Here is a 16,161-nt window from a genome sequence, read left to right on the forward strand (position 1 = left end):
GAGTTTCCAGCTGAACTGTATAAGCGAATCCCTTCCTGCAATCTGCACATTTCCACAGCTTCTTCCTGTTGTGACTGTATTTATGTTCTGACAGGCCAGATGATTTGCTAAAACCTCGTCCACACACAGAACATGTGTACGGTTTCTCCCCACTGTGAACGGTGCTTTTTCCTTCCCTGTTCAAAATCTGATGATATTCAGGTTACGATAAATTGGGTGAGTCCATCAGATCCTGATGTGATGTTTTGTTTCACTTCCCCAAATTAAAATCCACCCCTTCTAATACCCTGTGAAATTGATTTAAAACAGAAAAAAGGGAGTGAGAGAGAACCCACAAAAACACAAAGGCGGGTTGTGAAATTGAGCTGAATGAATCTGGGAATTTGTGGGGCTGGCACGAGGAAAAAGTGACTATGAAAACTGCTGGATTGTCATAAACACCCAACTGGTTCACTCATGTCCTTCAGGGGAGGGGACCAGTTGTCGTGGTCCATGTACGTACTAATGACATAGCTAGAACTAGGAAAGAGGTTCTGTAAAGTCAGTATAAGGAGCTAGGTACCAAATTATGTAGCAGAAACTCAAAGGTAATGATCTCTGGATTATTACCTGAGCCACGTGCAAATTGGCATTGGGCAAATAAGACTGGAGAGACCAATGCGTGGCTCAAAGATTGGTGTGGGAGAACTGGGTTCCGATTTGTGGGGCACTGGTATCAGTGCTGGGGACAGTGGGGGCTGTACCGTTGGGACGGTTTACACCTGAACCATGCTGGGATGAGTGTCCTCGCAAATTGCATAACCAGGGAAGTAGAGAGGGCTTTAAACTAAACAAGAGCAGTGAGGGATCAAGCTTGGGCCGACTTTGACAACAAGATTTCGAACGCCTCTATCAAATCTCCTCTTTATATTCCCTTCTCCATGGAGAACAGTCCGAATTGTTGCATCTATCTACGTAATCGAAATTCAAACAGCCGATGCAGCCAGGCTGGTTGTTTTTTCTTTCTACTCGCAGTCAAATGCCGCATTGTCCAATTCAATTTCTTGTCAATTTAGCATTCAGGTATTGATAGTGGTGATTGGGATTGGGGTGGTGAAGGGATATTAAGTCAGTGAATGCGAAGGAGACTAGTTAGTCTCTTTTGTTGCGGATGATCAAATGCAGGACATTTTCTGATGCGTCTCAGCTGCCAAACATCAAGTCAAGCCTCATTTGTCGAGGATATCTTGCGTGTGAATGTTGTCTGTTTGAATCTATGAGCCGTAGCAAATGGTACTGCACGTGGCACAAACATCAGGAAACGTGCTCGTTTCTGACCACATTAAACTAACTGATCAAGCAGCTGAAAATGGTTGGATATAGGGCCCTCCTCTGAGCAACTCCTTCAGCCATGTTCTTGAAATAAGCTGGTTAGAGTACCTCAAACAGCCATATTTCATTGCGTTAGGAATGATTTCAGCCACAAGGGAAATGTCCACTGGACCCATTGCCCGCATATTTAGCAGGGTTACTTTGGAGCATACATAGTTTAAAACTGTTTTGACGTAAATCGTAGTCATAAGGAGCAGGGTAACTCTATTGGAGGTCAAATTGAATCTATTAGGTGATTGTTGTATAAGTGCCCCTATTCATTTTTATCTCTTATGACCCGGGGACGCCGCTGCCCAGGCCAGCATTCATTGCCCCTTGATAATGGACCTAGAGAAGGTGACAGTGAGCTTCCCTCTTGAACCACTGCCGTCCATGTGGTGAACGAACACCCACAGTACTGTTAGAGAGGGAGTTCCAGGATTTTGGCCCAGCGACAGTGATAGAACAGCGATATATTTCCAAATCGGGATGTTGAGCGGCTTGGAGGGGAACTTCCATGCGGTGGTGTATAGGCTGCCCTTGTCCTTCTAGATGATGCTGGCCATGGGTTCGGATGGTGCTGTATAAGGAGGATTGCTGAGTTCCTGTCGAGCATCTTGTAGATGTTACACTTTGCTGCCACTGTGCATCGGTGCTAGAGTGACTGTGGGTGTGGTGCCAATAAAGCGGGTTGCTTTCTCCTGCATGGTGGATAGGCTCTTGAGTTTTCTTGAAGCCGTAATCACCTGGCAAGCGGAGTGCTTTCCATCACAGCCCAGGCTTGTGCATTGTAGATGGTGGACACTCTTTCGGGAGACAATAAGTGAGTTATTTGCCTCAGGATTCCCATATTCTGACCTGCTGGAGCAGCTACCGTATTTATATGGCTAGTCCAGTTCAGCTTCTGGTCAATGTTAACCCCCCCCGCCAGGATGTTGTTAGTGGGGGATTCAGTGATTCTAATGTTATTGAATGTGAAGAGGCGATGGTTTGATTCTCTCTTGCTGAAGATGTTCATTGCCTGGCACTTGTGTGGTGCGAATGTTGCTTGCCACTTGTCAGCTCAAGCCTGGATATTGCCCACGTCTTGCTGCATTTGGACACGGACTTTATCATTATCTGAGCTGTCTCCAATGGTACTTAACATTGTGCAATCATCAGCGAACATCCCCAATTCTGATCTTAATGTGGAAAGAAGTTCATTCTTGTAGCAGCTGAAGGTGTTTGAGCTGAGGACATGATGCTAAGGGACTCCTGCAATGATGTCATGGAACTGAGATGATTGACCTCCAACAATCACAACAATCTTCGCTTGTGCGAGGCATGACTATTGCCAGCGGAGCGTTTTCCCCTTGCTTCCTATTAACCCATTTTTTGCAGGAACCCATTGATGCCACCTTTGATCAATGCCAATGTCAAGTGCAGTCACTCTCACCTATCATCTGGCAGTTTAAACTTCTGGACCATACTCTGAACTGCTTCACCTCGCAGACTCGAACAACATTAAGTCATGGCCCAGAAATATAATCAATCTGTAGAATTTTGGAAAACGTTGATGCTCAGAAAAAATGAAAATGTCAATAAAGTTCCTGTCAACTTGAAATGAACAGAGTTGGAAATAGCAGAAGTGGAGAACAAAAAAATGGGGCAATGCAAAGAGGCAGAGAGAGATAGAGAGCATTTGATGGCGAGAGAAACACTTTGAATGAGATATATAAAGTAAACGATTAAAGGATCTGAGCAAAGTTTGAGAGTACCTATGGCCAGCAATTAAGCCTGTATATCATTGTTATATAAGAGTTTAATTCCTAAACACAATGAAGTAACATGCGGCCAGCAATAAAGGACATTGGTAGCGGAGTATAGACTACGATAACAGACTGTCATTAGTTACATCAGTGTCCCTGGAGCCCTGAAAACTTGGTCCAAACTGGATATGACTATCAATACTCTGAAGAAATTGGATTATATAACTTTCCCGAGAACTGGGTTATAAAAAGTCATCCATTTCAGCCTTGCACTCCCAAAGTGAATGCATCAAATGAAAAATATTACTCAGTGTAATTCCTCTACTTGTGATTGACAAGGCTCTTCATCATCATTAGATCAATCATAGAGGAACGCAATGTTCAATCTTTATTGAAGCTACCGAATGTGCAGCCCAACAAAACCGATAGAAATTAACTTGAGCCGCTGGAATGGTATGTCAATCAGCAACGCCAACAAGAGCTTGGGGTGAAAACTAAATGTTCCCAATGACCCCACCCAGGTTCCCCGAGCGAATTCAGAATCAGTACGGAGGCGTGGGGTTGGATTTAAATGCAGGCTTGAATCGGGAGAATTGGAAATTTCCATTCCCTGAATGACAGTATGAAACTAGGCGGGTACATGGAGAGCTCTGGTGCCACTTCACGGATATGTTCGGCGGCAGCTCAAAAATAAGCAGAATTTAATTGTATTCAATTTCACAATTTCCTACTGTGCGATTGAATCTCTTCGTAGCCACCCTAGTACCATACCAAAAGATCACAATACTATCCCGTCAGGCACACGTTAATTTTTGAACATTAATGTTGATAATACAATTGAACTGGCAGTGTACACATCGAACGAATGTTGAATAAACTTTTTGTTTTTCTTTATTGCCATTAGAAGCAGAGACAGAATTACTGCAAGAATATGTACAGCTATGCTCATTGTTTATGCCATTTCGTAACTAGATTGAAGTTGCATTTAACTGCGCCCTTCAACTCTCCTCTGAATTTAGTCTGGGTCCCTGCATATATACACGTGTTGGTGCAGGAACTCAAGAGTTGAAGCATGTAACCGCTTTCCTGCAGAATAAATTTCGGGTCATTGGAATTAGAACCGATTGAATAGTTATTGCCTGTAAGTTTCACAAATAAGAAATTAACAACATATGTCAACCAAAGCAGGAGGAAGCTGCCCGAAATGGCGAAGAGTGAAATGATGGACTTTCTGCGGCTCTCCATCTCTGGGTCACTGTGATTCTGTCCATTGTTTTGGGCTCGGAGCCTCCTCCGGGATCCACTGACTGATAGAATATGTCTGACAGTCAGTACGTTGAGTAGAGAAATCAGGATGAAAGGGAGACATGGAGTTAGAATACGATCGAGCCAGGCAAACGCTGCCCATGGGACGGAAACATAAACGATTTCCTTCATGCGGCACTGCCACGGTATGTTATTGATGACATACAAAGGTTCATATATGAAGTAAACAGGGGCGTTTTTCAAACAGAGAAGCGCACAGATCATTCCACTAACCAGAGCTGCTGTTTTCTCAGTGCAGTATTTCAATTTCAGCTGCTGGTAGCAAATGGCGACGAAGCGATCGAAGGTGAAAGCAACAGTTAACCAAACAGAACTGTCTCTGGAAGTGCCGCTGAGTACAATAACCAGGCTGCAGCCAGGTGTGGTGGAAAGGAAACTGACTTCGAAATAGACAGCACGAAGCCGGATTAATATCACAGCAGTGATTATGACAAGGAGATCTGTCACCGCCATGGATACCAGATAGTAAGTGATACATCTGGACAGTCCGCATCTTCCACGGGAAAGGATCACAATCGTCACCAAGTTAGCTGCAAGACAGAGAGAAGGACGGAATTAGTGAGCAGTGTCACAGCTACAACATCACTTTGGCGGCAGAATGATATGAAACTTGCACCAGTCAACACTGAAACTGATTGGTTTAACAATGTATCACTCTTTGTCCAACAAAACAGATGAATGTTCCAAATAAAACCTGAATGCCGAACAGAGAAAATTAAGCGTTTTTTTAGATTCGTGCAAATTTTATTTATCACTGAAATAGAAGGAACATCATTACATCGACGTAATAACAATGTTAACTTCGAAGCAATTATAATAAAATACAATGCGTTGATTCATATTAAGCCATAGTAAATGATGACAATAGGAACTACAGAAGAACGGTAATAAAAGTAGATAGATGCTAATGACATGAAGTTAGATATGGTTAATAAGAAGCTGGTAATAAATTTAATTAAGGATCAAAGTTGAGCAAAAATATGACTTCCGCCAATAATATTGACTGAATTCGGCCTCTACTCCTGTGAAAGAAGTCAAGGAGGATCAGCAGTTCTTCTGCCGTGCACTGAATCCATTAATGGGAAATGTCATCTCCAGCGAGGTCCTGCTAAAGTAGGGAAGGAGATTATTGATTCCTCTGCATTTATTTCTGATATATCTTGCCAGTGGAATGTTGTTTATGATTCACAGACAGAAACATCTGCTCTTCTAACATTGGCAGTAGTTCCTGTAATTTGAAGAAGCAGAACGACCTACGCTCACCTCTTCATGAGAAGGAGGGCAGGCCTGACGGTGTTGCAGTTCTCCAGCAATGCACTGGGAGTACGGAGCTAGATTATAGACTCGGGATCTGGAGCGGAGTTCAGCCTTACTGCCTTCTGATGCAGCAGTATAATTCGACAATATCTTTCCACTGAAATAAAGTGACTGAGTATGAGTAGAGTGAACTTCGCCTCTGAAAGATCGCATACAGCATGGACAATAACATACATCTATTGGTAGAGTTGATGAAGCAGTTAATGTTAATCAGGGAGATCAGAATCTATTCATGAACTTCAGAACAGGTAATTGATTTTAATGGTAAGATAACGTCGCTCCTTGGGCAAAATTAACAACTACAAATATGACGAGTGCAAACAAAAACAGCTGAAAATGCTCAACATGTTGCAAGCAGCTTCTTTCAAGATGGAAACAACAATAGAAAGAAAAGAATCACATCAACCTGCTACAGTACTTCGAACCTAGTTTAAAACCTCTATACACAGAGTGCATTACATTTTCAAAAATATCAATTTCATGACATTAAATGTTTCTTCTTGCATTTCCATCATCTGCAAATATTTGTACCGTTCACACTTAAGGAAATTGGGCATTGGAAGATCGTCAAAGCAAGAGTAATATCCACGGAACTGTGAGGTGTGAACAAAATTATGCAATTCCAGAGCAGTTGTAGACGAGGATGTACAATAATGCCTCTTGGACATGCAACAGCATATTGTAGAATACAATGTCCTAACAATAATACACAGAAAAATTATATTCTAACTGGATTCCCTATTATAGAGACGGAGTTCAATTTATCTTTCAACAAGAGACCGCAGAAGGTACGTAGTGGAGATTAATGGTACTACAGTGATGGAATAGAATGCTCATATAGCTGCTGAGAGAAAAAGCGTGAACTCTGTGCTATGCAATCCGCAACTCTTAGTTGGCACAGTTAAAGATTGATTTGTCCAGTTATTTATTTTCGGCAAATGTTTACCTGGAACACCGAAAGCAGCAAGAACAGAATAATAAATGGCGAATGCTGGTCCATTTCCGGGAGCATGCATTTTCGTGAGAGTAATATTCTGGTGTCCTCTTCCCTCTGATTTAAGCTGCGTGGCAGACACATTTATATCTAATGCCCACCGCCAGAGGGGCAATTAGCTTGCAACATCAAATCTGTTAGTTACAGTCATCTGAACAAACAAATTAATGCAGTCATTATCATGCTTATGTTAATTATTGCAACATAATGCACTCGAACCAAAACGACTACTTTCCAATGCAATATAACACAGTTATAACTATATTTATACATAGCTGCAAACAAATTTACCTAACTGATGTGAAATTACTTTAACCTACAATTAAATGAGAGGTTTCGTGAGCGATCTATAATTGGTGCAGTTCCTATGACGTCTCAAATGGCATTTGATAAGCGTCATAAAATTGTCTTGAACACAAATCTAAAACGTGCTGGGGAAAATGGATAAGTGCGGTGTAGCATCCTCATTGCTTCACGATTCAGAAAGCCTTTGTCCCATCCCTTCAAAATATCATATTCTATTTGAAACGCCTGCATCAACACTTCTAATACTGTAAGTTGTACTTTGTACCATTGTGTTATCACTTCAAGTACCTTTCACCACAACTAAGGCTTTGCTTCCTATTTCTTGCCACTTAAATTGCAATAAACTAAAGTTTAAACTTAGATATTTGCTCTGCAAGTTGGCTCTACTGTATTTTACACACATTAAACCCTGACATCTAAGATATTATGCTTTACATTGTCATAGTGAATTTTCACTTTAACCACATCATATTTTTTATCAGCCCTCTGCCTTATCTTTTTCTACATCAATGTTCACACAGTGAAACATATGGGTCCGTCACCGATATATGCAAAACAAACAAGCTACCTTAAATTTAACTGAATCATAATAATTTCTACTATCGCCTGGCGCAACTGATAACACCTTGACTATTGCAGTTTCATTCTGTATCACTAAGGCCAAGAACAGCGATTCCAAACCCACCTTTCGTGCTGAACCAGCTGTGAACTTACTAAAGTATCACAGCATTTTTTCAGTGCTGAAGGAGGGCACTGGACCCTTCGAAACTGCACTGGCTCACTGAAAGAGCATTCCACCTAGTCCCACTCCCCTGAAATATTCTTGTAACCATGCACATTTTCTCCTTTCAGGTAGCAATCCAATTCCCTTCTGAATTCCCTTCAAAATCTTCTGCACTGATTTTAAAGGCACTACCCCCAACTGTGTATTCAACGTTAATTTTATTCTATTTAGTGTAAGCCTATATGCAATCTCCCTCTGTTGGTACACTTTTTTCACTTCTTACATAATTTCCTATATTGGACCTGATTTACCCATGTGTCTGTTTAGGGTTCTTGAGGGAAAATGGCCGGTGAGCTAAACGACAAAACAGATATAACAGCCTCTGTAACAGGTTGAACAGCAAGAGGAATTAGATTGTCTATATCGACAGGGGAAAATAAGGAGATGCTTGGTCAGAATAAAATTCCTTTGCAAATTCCATTTCAAATGAACTTCATTTTTTTTTAAAAGCTGTTTAAGATTCCCCAGCCTTAGTCTTCATGTCATTGGGTCAGGGGAACTTTGTTAGTGTCCACACACTGAGCATGGACACGGCAGAAGCTCCTGCACCTCTTTCAATATTATTTTTCTTCAATCAGAGATTTCAAAAGGGAATTCGAAAATGAATTGAAAGTGTCAAACATCACGGTTATGTAGAAAAAAAACGAAATTGAGGCTAATTGGAAAGAACATTGTAAAAAGCTGTTATTGATATGATGGGTTGAATGGTCTCCTCACGTGCTATGCCATGTTATGCTGACATTATCAGATTAATTTGACGACAGCATTTCTAAATCTGCCGCCTGGATTCTATTTCCGAAAATCAAAGACCCAAAGTGCTGCTGCAGGACCTCACAGTTTAACATGATGTGTAGGTGCCTCTGGCTCTGTCAGGTATTGTTCTGTATTGGAGTGGTTATCACATGTGAAAGGTCCCCGCTTTGAAACTGGGCAGAAACATAATCAAAATCTGTTAATTTAATGGTAAGCAAATACCCAAAATTACACGTTTGATGCTAAATATTAAGGGAATACAGTGTCTCACAGCCACGTGTCCCGTTCATCCGTCAGTCAACGTCACAAAAACACATCATCCGCTCATTATGACGTTGCTGGTTGTGAGAGTTTGCTGAGCGCTAATTGGCTACCGTGTTTCCTACATCACAACAATGGCGACACTTCAAAATGTCCTTCATTGTCTGGAAAGCGCTTTGAGACGCCCGCTGGTCGGGAAAAGTGCTATAAGCATTGACCAGGAGGCAGGGTTGTAAGGTACTATATTCAACAAACGTGAATGAACAGATTGTGATATTTTTTCTGCCCGATTTCGAACCACTTGTTAGGCAAACGTAATAACCACTACACTAAATGGAAGTCTGTCTTTCTTTAATTATCTTAAATCCCAGTCCTCTGGCTAGTGACCCTCGTCAGTGGAAACAGTCTCTCCCTATCTGCTCCATCAAACCGCCCCGTCCCCGTTGCCCCCCACCCCGATCATAATGAGCAGCTCCATGAACTCTCCATTTAACCGACATTGTTCTAAAGAGAACAAGCCCGGCCTCTATAATCTCTCCACAAAACTGAATTTCCTCATCCCTGGACAAGATGCAAGGCGGGGGATTGAGATGAGGTTTTGGAAAATATTGTCAGTTGGCAGGTGGGAAAATGGAGAAGGAACCAAACCAGAAAAATCAGTCTCCAACTTTGTGAATCTTTAGAAACTCTTTGGGAACCGGAATCAGTGGAGAATGAAGGGCGAACTTCCCGACTGACCAGTGACAGTCAAGGTACCTTTCCCTTCTTTAAGACGCTGGAACATTGCCTCTGATGTTATCAGTGAAATTAACTGATCTGAGACATTGAAAGGAGTCTCGTTACTGCACATCAGGAATTCAAAACTAATATCGGCTTCAGGACAATCAGAATACTTGATAACAGACAAGACACCGAAAGGCTCGAATGGAGACGGCACCGGTTGTAGGAGAGCTGGTTCCCGGTGACATGGATGTGTCTGCAGTGGGTGGGATCAGACTGTTTCCATGTAACCACAATGAATGTCCCACTCTTTTATTTGGGAAGAGTAAAACTGAGAAAGAATAATTGTCACTACAGTAGCGGCAATCTGAAGCTTTCACTCGCTGAGCCATTGGTTTAGGATATCTTATAGAGGATATATGCTCTTGTCTCGTCTCTGTGGCGCAATTGGTCAGCGCGTTCGGCTCTTAACTGAAAGGTTGGTCGTTCGAGACCACCCAGGAACGAAGTTGGAACTGTTTTCTCCCCGTCATTACTCATTAACGCTCTGATTTGTTTCGGGCCTCTGAAACCACAAGAAAATCCTCCCACCCCCACCACCAAGTTGCAAACTCGGCTCCCGCATCAAGCTTTGTTGATAGACATTCATTTCAGATATAACAAAGAAAATGAACGATCATGTACCCCCATGTAAATTAAGACAGATCTATGAGGCTACTGGATTGAAACAAGCCCATCAATTAATCGCTTCTTCCTCAGCTCCACGGTGAGTGAGACAGGAACAAGTAACAATATTCCAGCCCCGCACTCTCCAATCACCCGCTGCCAGCGGAAACATCTTATTTTGCTGAATGTTATCTTCAGAAATGGTGAAGAGTGAATCTAATGTGGCTGCAAGATCCTGCATTCAGCTCGCATTCAACAACAAACAGGAAGGGGAGCGATGTAACTTTTCCACACAGCTGAGTGATAATGTTTCCCCGAGCATTGAATGAAGTAACTTGAACACGTGAAATGAGCGGGGTAACCACAACGCTACAGGAACATTTCCCTGCCTGAATCCCAATGGAGCTGTCTGGAATGTTAAACGGTGATGTCATGCAGCAGCACTTTGAGTCTTTGTTTTGAAGAAATGGAATTCGGCTGTTCTCATTAGGAATGCTGGAGACAGACTGATCAACAATGTCCTCATCAAATGGCACAACAGAGTAAGAGGACCTTCTGCACATTTTATTTATACCAGCTTTTTACAAAGATCTTGCCAATTAATCCCAAATTCCTTCTCTCTTTCCATGGATCAGAATTTTCTCCCTTTCAACCATTGCCAAATTCCCCTTTGAAGAAGGAGTTTCCGCAGAATCCATGTAGTTTGCCTTAATGAATAGTTCCCTTACCCAATGAAATTAAGAGTTGGACTAGGGTTCCTTCTCCAGTTTTCGATACAAACATAAGTTGTTTATGCAATTCCTTTCATGGTGAACTTTCAAAAGATGTTTATTCTGATCAGACATGTCCTGAGTATTTCCTCAGTCATGATGACCATGAAACAATCATTGATTGCCATACAAACCCATGTGGTTCACCAGTCCTTTAGGGAATTCAATCAGTCGTCCTTACCTGGTCTGACCTGCACGTGACTCCAGACCCACAGTGATGTGGTTGATTCTCAAAAATGCTTTAACAAGTTACACAGTTGAAGGGCAATTCGGGATGGACAACAAATGCTGGCCAGCGATGCTTATGAAAGAATGAATGTCCATGATGAAGAGAGATACAAAGTGATTTTCTACCATCTCTCCCACTCCCTCATGTTCAATCATAGTATCAGTTGCATCTTTCTTTAGGATGACGCTAGTCTTTGGATCACACTGGTAGTCATCTTTCAGTCAGTAAGTAACTGTGAATTTGCATTTTTAAACTCATTAATTTCTGTTGTTAACTAAAGAAACTGTTATTTTTTGTGCCGAGTCAGTTTCATCCCTCTTGATTTTGGGGGGGCTTTTTGAGGCTTGGCGAAGGGCAGATTTAATGTGGACGTGAGATACTATATTCAATTAATATTCAACAACAAATGTGAAATATGGAACTTTCCCTCACACTTAGATGTGTAAATCTGATTAATATTTCTACCCATTTCTAGACATGAGACCTTTTGTGTGTACGTAGTAACCACTGCACTACAGAAACAGTGGGCAGAACCACATGGACTGACTAAGAATATCAAACCGTGCAGTCTTACTGCACTTCCGAACCCTGTTTTGTGGAAGTACAATTCGGCTGAAAAACATAGCCGTGCGGCAGAGAAATTGACCTGACATTAGAATCATAAAATGACACAGCACATCAGCAGGTCATTCAACACTTCACACATGTGTGAACTATCTTATTGCAATTCGTCTGATTTATTGTCTCTTTCTTATAATCATGCCTTTTGGAGAAAATCAGTCAAAGCCTGGGAAAGTGCCAATGTCACATGGCTGTGAGATAATGTATTCAGCTATTATTTGGCAACAAACGGGAATTGTGCAACTTCTCACAACTAAATTATTTAATTTTGATAATGTTTCCGTCAGTTTTTGAACCGTCGACCTTGCACATGTGAAGTGAATGTGAAATCACTACTTGTTTCTCGAATCATTTATAGGATGTGGACATCGCTAGCGAGGCCACTACACTACAGAAACAACTTGTGAGAAAAAGCCAAAGGGACTTGTATGGAATGTCAAACTGTGTAGACATGCTGCACTGCAAGATCCTGTTTTACAGGAATAGAATTGGAGTGGGACATTTTGGAATGTTGCAGAGAAATTGATCTAATTGTAAATTGACACAGCTCATTAGGAGGCCATTCGACCCATCGGATGTGTGCTTTCTTCCACTTAGTTCCAATATCATTCGCTTCCTTCATAACCCTGCAGTTTTATTTTCCATTTCAAATAATTGCCCAATCCCCTTTTGAAAACTCTGATTGAAGAAAACCAATATTGAAAGAGGTGCAGGAGCTTCTGCAGTGTCCATGCTCAGTGTGTGCAAATTAACAAAGTTTCCCTGACGCAATGACACGGAGAGTTGGGCTGGGGATTCATATATGGTCTTCGAAATAAAAAGAAATAATTAGAATAAAGAGTACTCCTCATTCCATATCTACAATCTAATTCCTTTTGCTGTGCAACCTGTTACAGAGGCTGTTATGCAAAAAAGGCTTACTGCAGCTACACGAAGCTCTGGTTAGATCACACCTGGAGAACTGTGTATAGTTCTGGGAACGGCACCTTTTCAATGGTCAATATTGTTTTGCAACATTGTCCAATTCATCGCCCACTTTTCCACGGAACTTGGTTTCATCACCTAAACCGCAGGCTCTAGCGAGAGTTGAACTCGCGACCCCTGGTTTACGAGACCAGGGCTCTAACCACGGAGCTATGGAGCCAACTGCCAAATACATTGCACGGAAAGTCAGCCATATTCAGTGGACGAGGACCAGGATAACATTTCAGGTCGATGACATTTGATAGACCTGGAAATGTCTGAGAGGGAGAACAGGAAGTTAAAAGATGCGACATGAAAGCGGCAGAATTTGATGTGTGTCAGTTACGTTCAGTGATGAATTTCTGCCGTGTGTTCCCTTGTCAGTTTCACAGGAGCCGCAGGGATGAGGTTGGTGACATCTGGTTGAAATGAGGAATAATGAGAACTGTCGTCAGCAGGATTCAAACCGACCAGTAGATTACAAATCCATCACCTTAAACATTGAGTTAAGACCAACAGCTGTTCCGAGCTCAAAGGTGTTCTTATCAAATCAGAGATGGCGAAAAAATAAGTCACTCGGCCCATAGCGCCTGTGCTGGCTCTTTGGAAGAACAACTCACCCAATTCCACATACCCGACTTTCCCCCGCAGCCATTTATATTTGTATTGCCTCTTCCCATTCTTCCTGTCAAAATAAAGGAGCATTAAACTAGAATCCCCTCTTGTTCGCCTAAAGGAAATTCCTAAAGTGCCTGAAAGGGGGAATGTGACTGAAACTGTGGCAGCGCTGGGATTCGGACTAACTCCTATATCCACAAAAAAACAAGTATCTGTTGGAACTCGCTGAGTGACAGCAGAGGTGGCAATTTTTGTTATTTATTTTATTTTGTTTGTCACTGAAGGACCCAGTGACAGCCCGGAACTGTGTGACAAAGAATGATGTTTCAGCTAACAGCAATCGCTGTGATGTTGTCATTGGCTGAGGAAGTCGTTTGTGTTCGATATAAACGTGTCATTTTGGGGGAGAAACGTGTCTCTGGTGAGCGAGGTCTGGAATGAGAGTAAAAGGCACAGGTAGCACAGATCAGCCGGTTGTGAGGTTAGCAAACAGATTCTCTGGTGCAGTGGTGATTAGGAATTGGCGCTTTCGCTGCTGCGGTTCTATATATACTTTTTGACATAAACATAATTGATTTATGCAATTGATTTCATAGCGAATTTAAAACAACACATTTTTTCTTATCAAGATACCCTCGTTATTTCTGGGCTGATACCTACAACCTGATTCAATGTGCTCTAGAAACGGGAGAGCTGGATTCAGCTTCCAGTTTCTGGCGGAGTGGGTCCGAATCCCGCGGCTGCCAAAGTTTCAGATGCTTCCCCCTTTCGGGCACTTTAGGAATTCTGTTTGGGTGGACAAGAGACAACTCCAGTTTAATGCCGGGCGGGAGAGCGGGTGGGGCGGGGGGATGGGGGTGGTGGAGAGCGTGCGGATTGCGGTCCTTGATTTTGTTTGGAAGAACGGGGAGAGGCAATACAAATACAAATTGCTGTGGGGGAAAGGCGGGTTTGTGGAAATGGTTGAGTTGCTCTTCCAGTGAGTCAGCACAGGCACAATGGGCCGAGTGACTTATTTTGTCACCATCTCTGATTTGATATGAGCGCGCTTGGACTATGGATGTGCTGTTAGTCGTGGACGAGTGTTCGAAGCGATGGTTTCAAGATCTATAGGGCCTTCCCAATGTAGGTTGCAATCCTGCTGACTGTGGTTCTTATTATTCCCGATTTTAACCAGGTACCAACAGGATTAATTATCGGGTAAATAGAATAAAACAAAAACAACCGTGCTTTCTTATTTAAATTAATCTGTATGGATTCACGAAATCTGCAGTCACAAATGGAACAAACTGAGCCAGTTGGTGACATCCTTTCTTTCAGGGTGTTTGTCTCTCCTCAGGCCTCTGTCACTCTCGGTGTATATGTATGTGTGTGTTCCTCTCTCTTTGTCAATGTGGATCAGTTCCCCATTTTTCACAATCCATACTTCATTCATTAGTTGTGTGGCTTCATATTAAAATCGTAGAGAGAAAATAAAAATAAATTTAAAAGATTGAAGAGGAATTTTTTTCTGTATTTTTTTGAGTAGAAACTGTTCAGTTACTAAGTGTCTATGTTACAAAGTGGAAGGTGATTGAACTTTTCACCGAGCAACATTTAAACAGACATTCACCAGGTCCTTATGATCGAGTGTTTAAGGAAATGGACGCTGGAGAGAGATAATTTGTAAATACAAATAGCCCAAACTCATACCCCTCGGACATTAGGAACTGTATTTCTTCTCGAAGCTGTTCCACGCGTGACATTTGCATCTCTGATGTGAAACTTCAACTCTCTCTCCACTGACTCGGGCGGAGCTGTTGTGCGTTTCGGTTTTCAATCAATAAGTAAATCAGGCCTGTTTTAACAGTTTGTACCAGATCAATAAATCTTCATTCTCTGACCAGGAAACGATCCTGGACCGCGGCAGCACAAGGGCCGAATCCTCACCTCTAAATCACGAGGAAAGCTGTCTATAACTCTCGCAACGTGCTTTATCTGCGCCACATTTGCCATTTTTTCAGACAATTTCACCAGAGACAATTTTTTCCTACAGAATTTTGTGTTTAACTAGAACTCAAACGATATCTTCGGCTAATGACACCCATTCTTTTTAAGGGGTGAGTACAGTGGAGGATTGGCACCAATAAACTGTTCAACTGGTCTGATTCCAAATCCCGTACCAGAAATAACAAGAAAACCCCCTGAAATTGCTCAGTGTCTTGACTTCAAAAGCGTTGGATAGAATGTAAGAAAGTACATTCCCCAATAGTGTGCAATAAAATGTCGGAATGATAGTGAAAGAAGCAACCGTGATGCTGGAAAAGATAAAATTATAGACAGTTCCAGCAATGAAAGAGGCCATTCGGCCTGGCGCGCTGCTTTCAAAGGGCAGTTGTGATTGATTAGCCAGGAGTGATATTTGTGTCAGTGTAAACAGTCGGCAGTGAAATCTCCCACATTACCGCGGCAGATATTCATCACAGAAAGCAACTGACACATATCAAGTTCTGGCGCTTTCATGTCACATCTTTTAACTCCCTGTCCTCCCTCTCAGACATCTCCAGCCGATCAAATATAATCCACGTGGAACGTTATCCTGTTCCCCTTTCCATTTATTATGGGGACTTAATGTACCAGGTGGTAGTGTTCCCATCTATCTGCTGCCATTGAACTTCTAAATGGTAGTGGTCGTGGGTTTGGAAAGTGCAGTCGAAGGAGCCTTGATGAGTTCCTGCAGTGCATCTTCTAGAAGG

The 16,161-nt window shown here is 42.1% G+C and overlaps 1 protein-coding gene, 2 long non-coding RNA genes and 2 other non-coding genes across 6 annotated transcripts in view; 3 read left to right on the forward strand and 2 right to left on the reverse strand.

Moving 5' to 3' along the window:
• The window catches only part of LOC144698296 (uncharacterized), an 869,665-nt gene that overhangs the window by 672,127 nt on the left and 181,377 nt on the right, over positions 1-16,161 (reverse strand). The window lies entirely within an intron of this gene.
• LOC144698294 (uncharacterized) overlaps positions 1-16,161 on the forward strand; it is a 451,035-nt gene that overhangs the window by 86,677 nt on the left and 348,197 nt on the right. The gene's annotated exons all lie outside the window — the stretch shown is intronic.
• The window catches only part of LOC144698544 (uncharacterized), a 118,196-nt gene that overhangs the window by 73,807 nt on the left and 28,228 nt on the right, over positions 1-16,161 (forward strand). The gene's annotated exons all lie outside the window — the stretch shown is intronic.
• On the forward strand, positions 9,992-10,065 carry trnak-cuu (transfer RNA lysine (anticodon CUU)). Its single transcript has one exon. It is a non-coding gene; the product is annotated as a tRNA-Lys (tRNA).
• Positions 12,917-12,989, reverse strand: trnat-cgu (transfer RNA threonine (anticodon CGU)). The gene has a single exon. It is a non-coding gene; the product is annotated as a tRNA-Thr (tRNA).

The sequence above is a fragment of the Cetorhinus maximus genome, chromosome 23 (genome assembly GCF_964194155.1).
Source record: "Cetorhinus maximus chromosome 23, sCetMax3.hap1.1, whole genome shotgun sequence".
NCBI lineage: Eukaryota > Metazoa > Chordata > Chondrichthyes > Lamniformes > Cetorhinidae > Cetorhinus > Cetorhinus maximus.